General features: G+C 31.6%; 1 protein-coding gene across 1 annotated transcript in view; it reads left to right on the top strand.

The window, feature by feature from the left end:
* Positions 1 to 4862: 4862 nt before the first annotated feature.
* Positions 4863 to 17592, top strand: part of LOC130448167 (odorant receptor coreceptor) — a 52600-nt gene continuing 39870 nt past the window's right edge. Inside the window, exon 1 of the mRNA XM_056785412.1 lies at positions 4863 to 5061. The gene's annotated coding sequence lies outside the window, so the exon portion shown is untranslated. The remainder of the gene's footprint in view (positions 5062 to 17592) is intronic.

Raw genomic sequence — 17592 nt, 5'->3', positions numbered from 1 at the left:
ATTAAAACTATTTTTTTTTAGAAAGGAGAATTGCACCTGATCACATCAACAACATATCAAATTTCTACTTCTTAGACATTCTTATATGTATTTCGTCATGATTTATTTCGATTTTTTGATCTCTCTCCTATTTTGAAATAGATCGAAACAGCAAAATCTTACCTTCAATTTGGACTGACCTAATATCGAAAAAGACCTAAAATCAAGATAAATTATCATGAATAGCTCTAAGAAACATGGCCATTGTAAATCGCATAATACATTATACGTATTTGACAAACTCCTTGATATCCAATTGAAGCATTCAAATAAACTTCAATCTGATATATAAGTGTCTCTAATTTTATGATCACCAGCATATTGGGGACATTTTTGTGGTTCATTGCAGTTTTTAGTTGAAGCTCAATGAAGTTAAGAGCTAGGTTTATTAACCCCGTATCACCTCTTTTCATTAAATACTTACATAAAGATTTCATATTTTTATATATGATAACCTAGAGATTATTAAAAACTAGACTAATGTAACTACTGTAAATTTAATTTAATTAGTATTGATGACCTTTTAGTCTATTTAGTAAATACTGAGATGTCTGCTCCATGTAGACAGCGTCGCACTTAGTATAAGGCATTTGATATATAATATTATTTTTTTGTTGTTCTTTGGTGTTTTAGATTTTAATTTAGTGAAATATTTATATATCTAAAATGAAACGGTATTTATCGACGTCACATATATTTCCCATTATTCCGATAATTTTTTGATAATTTAATACAATAACAAAGCGAAAATCAACTGGATAATAATATATTGCTACTAGAATGTTTCTACTTTATTAAAAATAACGGAAGTACGCAATTGAGAATTGATACTGTGTTGAAACTTTAACAAATTATTATATATCCTAGTTATTATGTCCGAGAGCAAAGAAAAAATGACAATTAAGTGTTCAAGGCACCACTTAACCCTTAATGATATGTTGATTTGAAGTAAAAGTAGAGGTATGATAATGTCAATCTATTTTTATTTAACAGAAAACTTGTAAAAATACTCGTATGCATATGCAATTAATGGAAATTGTTTGCACCTAATGGGTCTTAAAAATGTTTAAACTTATTTAAACCTTGAAAAATTACTAAAACAATTATTTTCACATATGACTTGACACAAACATATTTTTTGTTTCTAAGAACAATAATAAAAATTCAGAGTTCAATTAAATAATTCATTCACATATACATTTAATTTGACAGCTACTTCAAAAATATAGGTTGCAAAAAAATGACAAACATGTTTATGGGACATAATTATTCCTTTCGAACAATTCTCACATACACTATAAACTTGGCAATGACAACATATTTTCGATAAATATCGTGAAAAATAATCTGCTTATTTTATTTGTAGAAATATAACCGAAAACACTGCGTACTAGGAAAATATCTCTTTCATTGTGAGTGAGTGACTGACATGGCAACCATGTAATTCAACTTTTAATGGAAAAACAACTTACATATCAAACTAAAGTTGACTTATAAGGACACGTGCAAGCAGAAATACTTGTGTTTTAATAGCGAAGCGAGTCAAAGATCAGCGTGAATCAGTAGAAGAAATTCACGTTAAGAAACTCATCTTACCACTAGTCTCTAAGTCTAAGCATTCGTGTGTTGTCTGAGAAACCATCTGAAAGATTTGACGTGCAAATTTAAAAAGTGAAATATTTGTGCAAAAATAGTCTCAAAAGTTATAACTAATGAACAATACGAAAGGCAAATAGCGATATGCAAGGATTAGTTGTGCCTCATCACTGTAGACTTGGATATTTGATTATATTCCCGAGACTCATGAACAAAGTCAGGAGTAGAAAGTCCTGAAGAGCAAATATAAATCGCAACTATAAGCAATATTTATCGTGGTTTTGTCGATTTTCACGATATGTTTTATGGTGAATACGCTCTTGTCGAGCAAAAAAATTACTGTTTTATGTTAGACGATGCACTACAAGGTAGCATCGGCCTATTCCCAGAACCAAAAATTCCGTGGATTTGATTCTGGAGATAAAAAAATACAGTGTTTTGGCTCTTAGCCAATCTAACAGTTGGTATCATTTATATCCAATTTTTGCTTGGGATTCCAGCTAAAATATTCTGGAATACCATCGTACACGAACCAGATGTGAAGAATAATGAGTAGGATATTCTCAATCTCAATTAACTCTGATAATGGCTGAAACAAAAATTTACCCCAATAAGGTTGTCATTCATAAATCCAATCCATACATTCACTGGAAACATATTTTGAAAGCGGTGTTTCATGATAATGCTGAATGTTGAAGTACATTTAAGAGGTGTATAATTTTTACGAAATTACAGAGGTAATTAAATAGCAGGAATCGAAAATTACTTCACTCTATATTATTCTCAATGAGGGTTTTTAGTGTTGCCGTCATGGAAACTATTATTTTGACAATTGATGTCATTTTATTGGGTAATGGCTATGGAGGATAGAGAGAAGGAGGTATTTCTCACATGGAAGAAAAGTAGAAAAAGTGTTCAGCTGTCTACGATAAATAACAATAAAAACACCTACCAAAATTACACTGATGTAGATAAAGAATGTGGTTTGTATGTGTAGCAATTGTAGGTGAATTGAAGTTCGATGAGTTGAAAAATTCAATATTACAGTTTATTATTGAACATTTCGATAATTTGGGTTGTACAAAATTATCAGAAGATGTTTTATATTATGTATGTAACAATAATATTTGGCACTGCCTCCCAAATTCACCCTGATGCTAATGTGGCGCCTCCTTTATAAAACACATATTCTTCTTAACTATCCTCCATAATAAAAACAGATACAATATATTATTTCCGAACAGTTTATTATTCACGAGGTGAAGTTTACTACGACTAACATTAATCACCGAGTGAACTCATTATACGTGAGTAGAATACTATACTTTTTCCACGACTACTTAATATTTTTTTGAAGTTTTTTTGTTAATAAATTTTGTTGGATTATCAGAAACACAATTATATTATTTCAATATTCCACATAATATTTTAATGTTCATTTGAATATAGTACATAGTTATCAACAATTCTAATAATCGTATAAAATCTCCATAATAATCAACACAAAAATATATGCATTAGTTTGACAAATACTGGGTATCTAATTTCACAATATGATGGCATTAATTCATAGTTATTAATTTTCCCTGTTGCCTATTCAAAATTCATATGGCATATTATATAGTTTTCTTGATTCTTCCAGCAATGAAATTGATAAGGAATCTTCAGCAGCTTCCCTTATTTCTGGTGGTATTAAAGAAAAGTCACTTCAATTTTTTGGGTCCATTTTAGTTGGTTGGTTGGTTTTTAGTTGGTTTTTCCACATAATTTTACATAAAATATTGCACTGAGAAATCTGAACACAGAATAATTCTAACAGTTTTGAGTCAAATTTATTTTGTTTCAAAAGGTATTTCAAGTTATCAATTGTTTCACAAACCATAGTTCGTTAAGAAACAGATAAACGTGTAACAGCAATCTGGTCTAGGAAAATTTACTTTTTAAATTTTTTTATGTGTATAGAACTAATTTGGATGTATGTAATCCTGTTTTACATGATAAAATTATATAAGCCAATTTTTTGTATCAGAAAAATATAATATAGCTAAATCCAGAAAACATCTGACGGCAGTAATGGATTTATTAATCACTGCCTTGTTTAATGGGTACTATTAAGATCGAGCAAGCAGACGTATAATGGGGACATTATACAACAGTCTTGAATAAAAATGTTAATGTTAATGGAAGTGTCGTTCCGTAAAACAATTGCTGTTAATTACATTCCATTTTAATACATTTAACTGTCAATAATTGTTATCACTACAATATACATTAACTGTAACACCGTACATACGTTATGTGTAAACAAAATATTGAAAACTTTGGTTTTTTGCTTTACCGCTTCCATCGACTCAAATTGGGTCCCTTTCAAAGCAGATCTCTTTCAAGCCTTTCAAGGAAATATGAGCAGACCCGTTGACGCAAGAGCTTTTGATAAGGAGTCAGATTTTTTGGACGCACAATTTGGTTCATTTTGGTCACTGTTTCCAGCGTTGAAACAGTCACAGGGAGGTGGTCATCTTCAGCGCTCTCTCGGCCTTTACTAAAGCATTACTGCTCGGTTTCACACTCACACTTTTTACCGGCTTAATTCCTTTAAGCCTTTACGTCAGATGTTGGTTTTCTAGAAGCTGGAGTACTTCAAGATTTAAATGTTACTACCAATTAACCAATACATGTTTCTTTACTTCATCTTTAAGTGATCTGTTCTTTCCACTTCAATATTATATCTAGATCATCACCTGGATATTGAGCCGATTTCTTTTTAGAAATATTGATATAGTTTTGTTGATAAATTTTATATAGATTGACATGATAAATTTCACATGTCATTTTCAAAGTATTCCATTTCACAAAACGTTGAAAAAAGTACAAGTTCAACTATTAGAAGTTAAAATGGAAATCGATAGACAAATATCGAGCTCGTAACTTGACCAACATTACAAAGAAGCAACCCAATGATTTAGAAAAAAAAACTCCATCGGATTGTCATTTATAACGATTCATTGTTTCCGCATTAATATTAACAGCTATAAATAATTTAAGACATTCGAATGAAATTATAGAGCAACTCTTTTATCACCGGGGAGGGTAGATCTACTTTATAATACAATAACGGGTCATGTGACTTGCTCCGCCTTTTTCATAACTTAACTGCATTCTGATTGGTACACGAAGTTTAATTCTAAATGAAGATTGTATTTTCCCATATTTTCTTATTGAGTCTTATTGAGTCTCAGCTCTTGGTAATAAATGCAAGTTTAGACATAATTTCTTTAAGTGAACTTTGGTCTCCACAATATTTCATTTGGTGTGGTGATGAGTGAGTTTGATATGTCACTGTGATATTTGGATAACAATTTCTAAATGCAGCTGTGATAACAGTGCTTGATATCTACAATAACTGTTATTTAACAATTGATCAAGGTAATTAGATATTTTAATATACAAAACTTTTCACAATTTCTTTTCATACGCATTTGTTAATTACGAATGTTTACTATGAAAAAAATTATGCAAAAACTGCAGCAAGTTATTGTTTCTATATTTCATCCACTAGGAAGCTTCAATTTCCTAAAATTTTTGTTCGTTTCGTAAATTTCAAAATATACACTATTAAAATAACTAAGAAAAAAATTCGTTAAAAAATTATGTGCAAAAATAGAAGGATATGCAGGTTAGTAAATTAATTTTTGAAGGCATTCCTGAGAGCAAGTCTTAATGGGCCACTTTTAACAAATTGTGCAAAACTTACGTGCTTTGCGTCTCTCGAAATATTTGCAATGTACCTTTTTGCCTAGAAGGGGATCTAAGCCCGTATTGCTCTAGAGATACGTAACGTACGCTAAGAGCTCCTTTTAATGCTAAATCTTTCTGGAATATTAGTCGACATATAGCAAATTCTCAATTGGGATTGTTACCCCGTAGATTAATTTCTGCCACATAAAAAGATTATATCAATCTTTATAGGATGTAATCGTGTGTCTAAATCTACATCATTTTTTGTTAGATTGTAGAACAAGTACATTTGTGCTGTTTCAGGTATATATGAGACTGCCGGAAATAAGAGCTTACTTGCCTTTGCATCTTTTGGAGGGAAAGTTTCTTTTTTCTACATTTAATTGTACTCACGTTCATCAGTTTTCACAATGTGGTTTCCAGTAAATCATCCATTCAAAATAATATGGAAAAACATTCATTCAATTATTGCGTAGATCGAATTGTCTTTTTTATATAGTTCAAAATGTGAATATCAGCCACAACTGACCAATGACGAATATGATGCTTCAGAATTAATAAGTGAGATTATTTTAATATCATATTTGTTTAGTTTACAATTTTCATCAATTTTTTAGAAAATACTACAAGCTCGCAGCTATGTTTTCTTTGATCTCTGGTATCTATATAATCAAATATAAATCATTTGAGTAAGAATCAACGTTGCGCCATTGTTGCAAGAAATGATCTATATAACATCCATCTTGAAAATCAAAATTCTCTCAGATATACCTACTAGTGATCCTTAATGCAATCAATGTGAACGAAACAAAGCAGACAGTACTTCTGTAGACATACGTTCACATTTTTGTGCGTATCCAGTAAAAATTTCGTGTATATATTTCACTATAATTTTTGTGTAGCTCTCAAACATGCATCCCACAATGACATGCTTGTCCGTCATATCTATGATACCTGACAAGTGCATGGTGACATTTTCTTGACAAATTTTGGCATTTAGTGGTGGCATTGATTTTTGTCATTCCTCAGCCCTTTTTTCTCTCTGTTTCCTTCTACAGCCTCGCTTCGTCAGGGCCTTCCTCTTTAAATAAATATTCCTACTCAGTGTATCGTGTTCACTTATATTCTCCACATCATATCTACCCTTCATATAACGACGTCAGTATTTCTGAATCTCCTAATATGGGCATATTTACCTTCACAGATTTGTGATTTGTTATCTTGCTATTTTGAATTTTCAAAATATATGAACTGGACCATATACTTATTCGGAATGATTTATCTTGATTTTAGGTCTCTTTTCAGAAATATCAGTTTTAAATATAAACTAAAAATTTGACGTCCTGACTCACTTCGTGTAAGTGAGAAATAGGAGGGGGTGTCTTCAACGGTGTGCTTTGTAGAGGGTTGTAGATACGTTGGATTTTCCTGCTACCAAGTATGTCAGAAAGGATTGAGTTAATTGCAAGCTGTTAGGACATTAAAAAGGTTACAAAAGATTTTAAATTCCCGAAATTATCATTTACTAATTACTTTATTTTGATGATGACTACATTTCATTACATTTTAATAGTGTTGTTGATTTTGATACGGTTTATCAAATTTGGTGCAGGTAACTCATGGTGCATCGGAATATCGAGTTGTTATGTTTTTCCGGTCTTTATAAAATTATACCAAAACATTCGATAATTAATGGTCAGTTGAACATTTTTAAGGTTGTTTTTAGTGTAAGACCGGCCGTAGCTAGGTGAATCTTTCACAAGGAAATTTTTACTCCGGAAACTGTCAAATCAATGTATGTGAAAGCAATGTTGTGATAAAATTTTTAATGATTGGGAATGCTGTTATATAAATTTTTTAATTTGTAATCGCTTGTCTACGTCACCAGCGCCGATCAAACAGCTACAAGCTACAACAGTATCAACACCACGTTTTTTCGTTTTTTGTTTTACCATCCTATCGCGTCGTATTAGTTGTATTTTTTGTTAGGATCAACAAAGGTTCGTTAGAAATATTGTTGTACCAATATGTACCACTATTACTGCATCATAAAAGTTTTTAAGTATCCTTATGGGAGAAAAATTACTAAAAAATGGTGTGATGCAATGAAAAAGGACAGTAGAAGGAAAACTGTTTTATCCAGTACAACTAATCGGTTTTGTTGTGAAGATAACTTCGAGGTAAATAGGTACTTTCAATGTTTGAATGGCATATTCAACCCAATTAATGTTAAATAAAATGGAGCACCACTGGCTTCTCAGAACTAATCATTTTACAAAATTCATATCATAACATGGAGCAAATTTGATCTCTAGAGTATTTTTTCAAGTAAAAAATAAAATTAGTCTGATTTTTATGATGAAATTGTCAAAATGCTACATTCTTTTTTTTGTAATAATTTTCTTAAAACTACATTTTTATAAAAATCGGACACTTTCTTACTCAAGCACCATAAGTCCAACAAAATCGAAGTCAAATTTCCTCCAAATTGAATGTAATGTATTTGTTTACACGTGGTCTCTAAAAATTAAGAGGTTCCGTCCTCATGAAATCTTGATTTTTCACCATAAATATGTCATAAAATCGTTATTCGTGACAGAATTATTAACCGTTACAAGGGAACTGAAGAACGACGAAAAAACCCCTGCTTCATTTTTATCAACAAATCAGTTCTTTGTCGTCAAAATAGCACTTTAGTCAGTAGCATTTTGTCAATTTAGTAGGCCACTTTCCTACACAATCGGCGCTGATGACATAATACCTATTTGAAACTGAACTCGGGCGATATAAGAGATTGTAATGTTTTTCTCATTCTATACGTTGGGTGAATTATTAAACACTGTCTCAACATTCTTGATTCTTAATACTTTACACTGTACTAAATAATATAATACACTTATCACTATAACTTAATTAACTCTAATAATTTATTCAAATTGTTCGATTACTTTCTAATTCGGTCTGTTCACTACCACTCTTTATTATAAAGTACCACAAATTCCTTATATATGCCAAAATAAATTCTCAGAAGTTCTAGAAAATAAATAAAATAAACAAATAAATAAGTAGACCTCCATAGAATTATTCAAAAAAAAAACAATGTAAATGTACAGCCTGCCATAATAAAAGAGTATATAAAACAAACATAAAACGAATTACGAGTATTTGAAACGTACATCAAAGGTGCCGCGCTTTGGCTGATTTTAGAATTCCATTACATCCAGGTAGGACCGGCTCCAAGATCCATATATCTCGGACTTGTTCGTGACAATATATCCATACTTCTGAACTTTGTAAAATTGGTAAACTAATCCTATCGAAGTGAAAGATACACCATTATTCTTGTAAAATTGAGTTCTATTTATTTTTCGTTAAAAATATACATTTTTAAATTTCCAAGCCCATTACACACAGTACTATCTATCAGTTACAGCATTCTCTTTCTAAACAATGCAAATTTATCGGTTGTTTGCAATGTTTGCAATGTATTTCCATAGTGACAGAGCATCAAGTAGCAAATCTCTTTAGAAAATACAATTATTCAAAACGTTTATAGTTTAAATAGATACACTAACAAAATTCTCATCATGAAATGTAGATTAAACTGAATAAAACATTGAATACGTTTTAAAATATGTCATTTTCAGGTGTTATGCTAAGAGTGTATTTATATAATATTATATATATATATATATATATATATATATATATATATATATATATATTTATATATATATATATATATATATATATATATATATATATATATATATATATATATATATATACTCCCCTTATAAGACTTCAAAAGTGACATTCGTAATAATATTATGCTTGGTAAGATGTCTCTTGAACAATTCGTTACAAACAAAAAGATAAGATTAGATTGACAAATTTTGTTTCGACAATTTTTCATCATTGGAATAAATGGCATATTCCCTCTCAAGTCTCTGTCTCTCTCAAATGGGAAAAGGATTTTTTTCAAATTGGAACCAGCTATAAATGTAGCTTGGGATCAAATAATTGTCAATATTATAAAGACTGCAATTTCCGATGACGATGATTGAGTATATTCCGAGAATGAAAGTAGTTGATAGTAATTTTTAGATATAGAATGTATATAATACATTGCAGTCAATTATAATCAGAATTTTAGCGTATAATTTATCCCTAACATATAAGCCATATTGGACAATTCTATCTACATAAGGAGAGAGTTTTCTCGACAAGGGTAGTATTATTTAATTACGGTAACTCAGTAATATTTCTTCCACTTTCTCAATGGATAATTGTAGCATTCTTAGCTTAAAGAGCTTCAACTTGATACATTTCATTATAACGCGTTCGACATTTGGAATTTGTGGAGAGTTCGACCTTCGCTTTAGGGGTGTTCATTGATCTAAGAAGTCATTTGAACCGTTGACTCAATCTCCTTTCATTACAAAAAAATCAGCCCTTTCGATTGATTCTAAAAACTCAGTCCGACTACTCCTTGGAATTCTACTAAGCAAAAGGATGCTGCAATATTGAAAATAATGCTCATAATTATGAATATAAAAGAATATGCTTACCATCAAAAGCACCGTAGATACTAACACTTCAACTGCTGACTCTCTGATCAAATTAAATTCGAAAGTAAATTAAATATTCAAGCAATATACATAGTGCTTCTAAATCCATGTAATAAAATTTGGAAGGTGATGGCTCTTTTTCCCACTACTTTCTGAGATGTCACCCTATAAAGGTGGTAACTAAAATTGAGTTTTTATTTTTTTTTTCTAAAATTTCAGTAATACTAGAAATTTGAAATTGTTATTTTCTGGACTTCCATAGGACTAACTACAAGTGTTTTCTCAAAATTCCTCTTACATTATACGGAAGGGAAATTAGCAGCCCTTACTTTATTTCATATCAAAACTTTTCTTCCAAATGAAGTTTTCTGAAATAAAATAATAGCTTCAAATCATTGTTTCAGTTCAATATATTTTATATTCCTCAATTTTTTCCAATGCAGGAAAAAAAACGTAGGCAATATTTTTTTTAATAAATTGAGTAGAAAACAGTAAAGTAAAGAAAAGTAAAGGTTAAATGTAATACGATTCATAGAAATGCAGAAAATAACTACATACACCCTGTTTTCAATTACAAGCTTTAAAATAATAAGCTGTTGTCACGTTGGCAATTCAGTCACCGTGTTTACTCAATATTTATTCAAATTTTAGTAGGCTGATGTCAGTTGTTGATAGTGACCAATTGAAGTTCACTTGTAAGTTTGTAGCTTCTTATTTTGGCATTATCTCTGTATTATAACACTTAAATGACCGACATACATTTTGTGTATGGAATGACAAATGGTAATTCTCTAGCAGCTAGACATATTTATGCTGAAAACTATACACAACCAATCACGCCTCATCATTCCGTATTTGCACATATTCACAACCACTCGTAGGAAATTGAAATGTTGATAAGAAATTCAACCAGCACTGGTAGTTTCCGGATAGTTACAAATGTAACGGTAACAATTTTAGATGTACATCCGAAAACAAGCACTAGAAAAATTGTCAACACCCCTAATATCAACGATTCATTTGTTTGGAGAGTTTTGAAAGAGTAGCAGTTATATCCTTACCACATCAAACAGGGTCAAGTTCTTTTACTCAGAGATTTTTGAATGGTTAACACACGAAATGGAGCAAACTCCTCAATTTTCAAATAATATATTCTTCACAGACGAGGCACATTATTCAAAATTATCTATGATAAATTTTCACAATAATCACGTATGGGATAATTTTCCACTTCAACCAATAAATGGAATTTCTTACACCAGTTTTCTCGAAAATGAACTCTCTAAACTACTTCAAGACATCGCACTCAATATCAGACGAAGCTTGTGGTTAATTCATAATGGTACAATTGAACTGCTAGGCAAGATTTGGATGCAACGCATTTCAACCGTTGGATTGGTTGAGGAGGAGTCCCAACATTGGCCTCCTCGATCTTCGGAGTTAAATCCTTGTGATTTCTACTTATGGAATTACCATAAATCATTACTCCACACGATACTCATAGTTGATATCAACGATTTGAAGAATCGTATTCAAATAGCATGTGAGACCATAAGAAATACACCTCGAATCTTTGAACGTGCACGGCATCTATGATTTCAAGTTATAATTTTATTTCATATAACTTGAAAAAAAGTTTTGATATGAAATAAAGTAAGAGCTGCTAGTTTCACAGAAATTTTATAAAAAAAATAAAAACTCAATTTCAGTCACCACCTTTTAAAGGGTTGGATGAGGAAATTTTGGTGTAGGAAAGACCCATTTTAATTTTATACGAATGTTGGTGTTGTTTCATGAATTTAGAATCACCCTGTATGATTTTTGTGTTCGAAATTTTGATAAGAGTAATATTTTTATCCAAGCTTTCATCTAAGTATTAAAGCTTTGACGACGTTGTTCAACGTTTCCACATCAGCCATAAAAAGAGGGTGTCCTGAGATTATACTACCTCATTCTGGTTCTATATACTAATTCCACAAAGGCTACAATATGCTAAATAAGAAAATAAATATTGTTGATCATTAATTTTCACCTGAAACGCCATAAGGATAAATCAGCTTCAACTTATACTCTCTCATTAACAAACTTTCTTGATAAACAATAGGAACTCATATTTCATAATCACAACCAATAACTTGATTATAAATCAGGGTGAAAGTTGAATGGACCTCAAAAGAAAGAAGCATATTCATCTACTGATATTGAATCAGCAGCCACTTCGATTAAAAATACAATTTTGACGCAACTTTTGAATTCCATCAACTCCAGGAGCTATTATTTTTAAAGTGTATACTTTAATGTAACTATTACAGAGCGTTGCCTGTATTCCATAAATTGCTATTGAAATCATTTTAATACCCATGAAAGTAGTTACTCCTTCTGTTGAAAAGTAATCAAAGTTTATTTGGTATGGTGATGCGACCGACGTAGGTTTTAAATAACGATACTGAACCCAACCGACAAGTTTTACCATGAAACCTTTTATGAATGCAGTGCCCCTCGTAACCATATACAAATCAATATAGACTTGATTTGTACCAGAGTAAGTTCAACTGGAAAAATATCAACTGCCAGAGCAGAACAACGTATTGTTTTGACATTAAACGTGACAAAATTATAACTCACCTAAATAAGTGTAGGGCATAATTCCAAATTGTCATTTCACCTTTAAAGGGCATGACAATATCGGAAATATTAATATTCTGATTAAATCGGCGCGTCAAGTAATCGTTTTAACGTCAATGTAAGTAAACGTCAAACATCGCATTTTAGACATTAATTTTGACATTTATTAATAACATGGACGTAGTAAAATCTCATTATATACACATAATGATACTTACATATTAAACACATGATAATTTTCAAAACTAAAGGCACTTCAATTTTTATATACGTACAACTTAATTTGATCTATTTAGATAGTCAACTGAAGAATATAAAATTCCTAGCGTTAGCGAAATACATTTTGGATAGAAGTAACGCCCCTAAATGTCGGCTACACACTATACAAGTTCTAATTAACTAGCGTTTTCTTTGCATGTTAAAGAAATAGCCTTAGATTCTTCATGCGTGCTTTCTTGCGTCAATTTTTTCACTGTTACGTCATATACTATTAAAGTGCCAGTCTTGTGAGTTAATAGTTACCCCTCTAATATTGCACATTCTCATATGTAGATGTAACTGCTTCAAGCTTCAATATACATCAACGTTCTAGATCAGCGGCTCTCAAACTTTTTTAGTGACGGAACCTTTTTGGAAAGCGAAATACTTGACGTAACCCTACAATAAAACAATAGTCTCTAAAAGTATATTCTTTATTAATAAGCATAATAAACGTAGAATGTAACATATACTTATTACTTACTTACATAACAAGTATAATAATAGAAATAGAAGATATTAAAAAAGAAAAAAAATAACTAATGGGAGGTATGAAACTGTTTTTTATTTTTCATTAAATGGTTGATATCAGGTTTGATAGAAGACAGTTGAAGTCTCATATCAGGTTCGGCGTCCGGTCTATTCCGGTATTTTGTTTTCGTGGCTGCATAGGTTGAGAATCCTGTTTCGCACAAATATGTTGTTGGAAATGGAAGAAGAATATTCAGAGCCATTTTGGCAAGCATTGGGTATTCATCAAGGATTCTGCACCAATAATCGTTGAGAGATGTCGTTTTGAACAATGACTCCATACTTGTGCCTGGTGACATTTCTAAAAGAGATTCATATATCTCATTTGACATACTTTCGGGCTTTTGCAAGGTGGGTAAAAAAGGATTATGAATCCATGAATTCAGTTTCAGTTTTGTATTCTGTTCTTCGGGAAAATACTTCTCAAAAGATGCGCGCATCGAAGTGAGATATTGGACCAATTCTTCAAATACATCATCTTAAAACATTTCGTTATCGCTAACAAACTCACTGAGTAACGCAAAGCTTTCTATTTCTCTCTTACTAACGCAAATAATCCAAAAATCTAATTTTCTTTTAAAGGCAGTTATTTTGTTACAGGCCTGGAGCACTGTTGTCTGTTTACCTTGCAATGATAAATTTAATTTGTTCAGTTATCCGAAGTATCTGAAAGAAACATTTGTAACTCGCCTTTAAGTTCAAATAGCCTTATTAAAGTTTTACCCCGAGACAGCCATCGCACTTCTGTATGGAGCAGCAGTGTTTTATGTTTGCTACCATAATCTTCACACAATAATGAGAACAATCGAGATTTGATAAAATTAATAATTTTTACCGCTTCATCCATTACTAATTTTAGGTTTGACGGCATTTGCTTCATTTCTAGTGTTTGTCTATGCAGGAGACAATGACTGGAACCACAATTAGGTGCTTTTTTTTGTATTCGTGACACGACTCCTGCTGTTTTACCCGTCATCGCCTTGGCCCCATCTGTACAAATGTCAATGCAATCGTTCCAACTGAGATTATTTCCTTCAAAAAATATATTTATTTTAGTAAAAATTTCTTCTCCGGTAGTGTTTGTGGGCAACGGTGAACACATAAGCATGTCTTCTTCAAAAGAACTTTCATATGGATATCTCACGATAACCAGCAAGATAGCCAGACCAGCGACATCAGTAGACTCATCCATTTGCAAGACGAATCGTGTTTTTTGTAGACGTGTAACTAGCTCTTGTTTGACGTAGCTTGCCAGATCATGAATTCGACGTGAAACAGTATTATTTGATAGTGGCACAGTAGAAAGATGGTTTGCAGATTTTTCATCCAGCATACATTTTGTTATGTCTAACACACATGGTTTTATTAAAATCTCAGCGATAGTGTGCGCTTCACCTTCTTGTGCAATACAATAGCTAACTAAATATGATGCCTTTGTGACCTTTTCATTGATAGTTTGGGTTACTTGCATCATAGTTTTTTGACTTTCCAATAACTGTTCTTTTTTACGTACAAAAAATTCTCTATTTTTGTCTTTAGACTCGGGGGGTACAGTTTCTAAATTTCGGCGCAACTTGACAGGTGCCATGGAACTATTAGGAAGCAGTTTACTACATAACATGCAGAGAGGTGAGCCGTTGGAATCAACAAATCCGAAACTGATATATGATTCATCATACTTTCTTTTTTTCGCCTTTGAAACCGTGGAACTTGACGTCGTTGCATCATTATCATCGATAATTGCTGTACACTCCGCGCATACTGCTTTTGAACATTCGGCTTCGTTAGAAGATGTTGTTGCAACACGTTTAACGCCTTTAAGCCAACGTTCCATTCTTCTTTATTAATAATTACTTGTCAGGGTGGTGGGGTCAAATTAACGCACGATCGTTACTGAGTAGAAGAGTTTAGTCCAAAGAAGATATGTACAAAACTGATACAATCAGAATACAGCAGTAGAACAAAAAAAACTTCGTTTCTAGCAAATAGGTACTTATCGCTCCGAACGCTAATCGTCGACTGACTCAAGTGTCGAAGCGCGGTCGTCGCTTTTATAGACATAAAGCATAAATAAATCACCTTAAACTTAAGTATTAAGTCTATTCTTTTTATCTAGGCGCGTGCCGTCCTGAATAAATATTTGGGCTACTGTAGAGATATATTTTTTTAATCTTCTGACTCTCGTATTTTGTACAGGGATCGGTGTAAGTAAAGAACTTGCAATAGGTTTGCCATAAAGTTTTATTGAAGAGCGGCGTGATGTTAAACTCTCCTCGTAAAATGCACTGTTTCAAGTTAGAATGAAATTACTTTACTGTGCTGGGTGGCGACTGAGTTCTAAATTCTTGCGAAACCCCTACAGGGGTTTCGTGGAACCCTAGGGTTCCGCGGAACACAGTTTGAGTATGGCGGTTCTAGATATATATCTACTTGAAAAATATATGAGTTTTTAGTTTGTTGATAAGCCGACCACTTCATATTTCAGATAGACCGAAATTTCCTAATTGTGATTAATAATATTAGAGATACTATGATTATACAATGCGGTCCATATATATGAAATGAATTCAATTTTAGCGTTATTATGTATGTGAAAAGAACCTGAAACGGGTCGATTTTTATTCAGGTATTTTCGTATCTGTTACGCTAAACATCAAGAAAAAATATTTGAAGATACTAAAATATTAGTCAAAAAGCCAAATAAACAATTGATGTGAATATAGTGGGCTGTTGTTATTTGGGTATTTAAAGTTACGAAAATCCGCATAACAAAATGATGTAAGTTAATCATCTATTTTGAGAGTTTTGCATAAAAAGAATTGATGAAGGACAGAATGAACGCAGATTTGAAGTTCATAAACAAAATATTTTTTCTGACGACGTTTCATTTAATCGGAACAGTTAACACACAGATATTGGAACAGAGAAAATCCTCACTGGATGTGTGAGGCTCACACTCAATATCTACTTGTTATTTTTCTTGAAATACGGTAAGAGGTTACATTTTCAGATAAATAGATTAGTATTTTTCTTCCTACAAATATTATATTTGATGATATTATAAGGAAGGTTTGAGATGATTGCCCACTCCACCCTAATTTCATAGACATACTGAAATTTGTTCCATGCACATCATTGCTGTATTTATGAATCATATTTAGTGATAGAGTTTAATTTCAATGTACTGTAGCACCATTAAATTATCCTGAAGGTTTAGAATTGATAAGACCGAAGAAGTCAACACTTCTAGAAGTATATCTCATTTGAATAAGGAAAACTATACACTAACAGGTAGATGCTCTATGTAAAGATGTACTATTTGGCTCGTCTCTTGTAATGGTATATCACAATGTTTAGGAGATATTATCGCAATAAAACATAATAAGATACGTTTAACACATATATTGCTTGGACCGAACTAAGCCAATTCATGTAATGGTCATAGATTCGTTTATATGAATTGAATATGTCCAAAATCTCTCGATTTGGACGTTATGTGATATTGTGAAATGCTGTTTTATGATTAAAACGGACCCAACTGTTATGAAAACTAGCATAATTTCAAGTGGCCTGAGTATTCAAAAACTATAAAATTATGTATTTTACTCTGTTTTCATTCGCTTTTGGGAAGAAAAAGTTAAAGTTATATATATATATGTATTATGTATTCCAAAAGATAAAAGCAAAAAGTGAGCAGTCTCCTATGATTTCCATAATGAACAAAGCAAAACTCAATCTATTACACAAGCGAGATCTTCTGCTTTATTTACTATAAAACGGCACTCTCTGTAAGAATTGATCACTCCAATGATTTCTGCAAAATTCTTATTTTAATAGGTTATTTTACACAGGAACTATAAAAAGAATAGTAACTGAAACCTGGGAAAATCTTTTGAGGATTATTATTTCTATGAGAAATAATTGTTCTATTAGTAATTTACTATTAAATGTACAGCACATCTTTCGCTGACAGGTCACAATCCACATTTCTAGTAATTTTTATTAAACAGTTTTCAGGTAGTTGTACGAGAAACTCCGTGGCCATATCCGTTATTTTATTTCAATTTCTAACATACTTTGACTTGTTAAATGTATCAAGCCAATTCTATAACCACAGTTTTATTAAGTGTTGAATTATCAATTTGAAAAGCTCAGCCATAATTATTTACTACTGACATTACATGATATTTTTCGTACAAATCGGGCTCCCAAAATATGAAAATTAAAAAAAAAT

The sequence above is a fragment of the Diorhabda sublineata genome, chromosome 8 (genome assembly GCF_026230105.1).
Source record: "Diorhabda sublineata isolate icDioSubl1.1 chromosome 8, icDioSubl1.1, whole genome shotgun sequence".
In the NCBI taxonomy this organism is placed as follows: domain Eukaryota; kingdom Metazoa; phylum Arthropoda; class Insecta; order Coleoptera; family Chrysomelidae; genus Diorhabda; species Diorhabda sublineata.
Note: the sequence above shows the minus strand (reverse complement) of the source record. Positions and strands in the feature narration are given on the sequence as shown.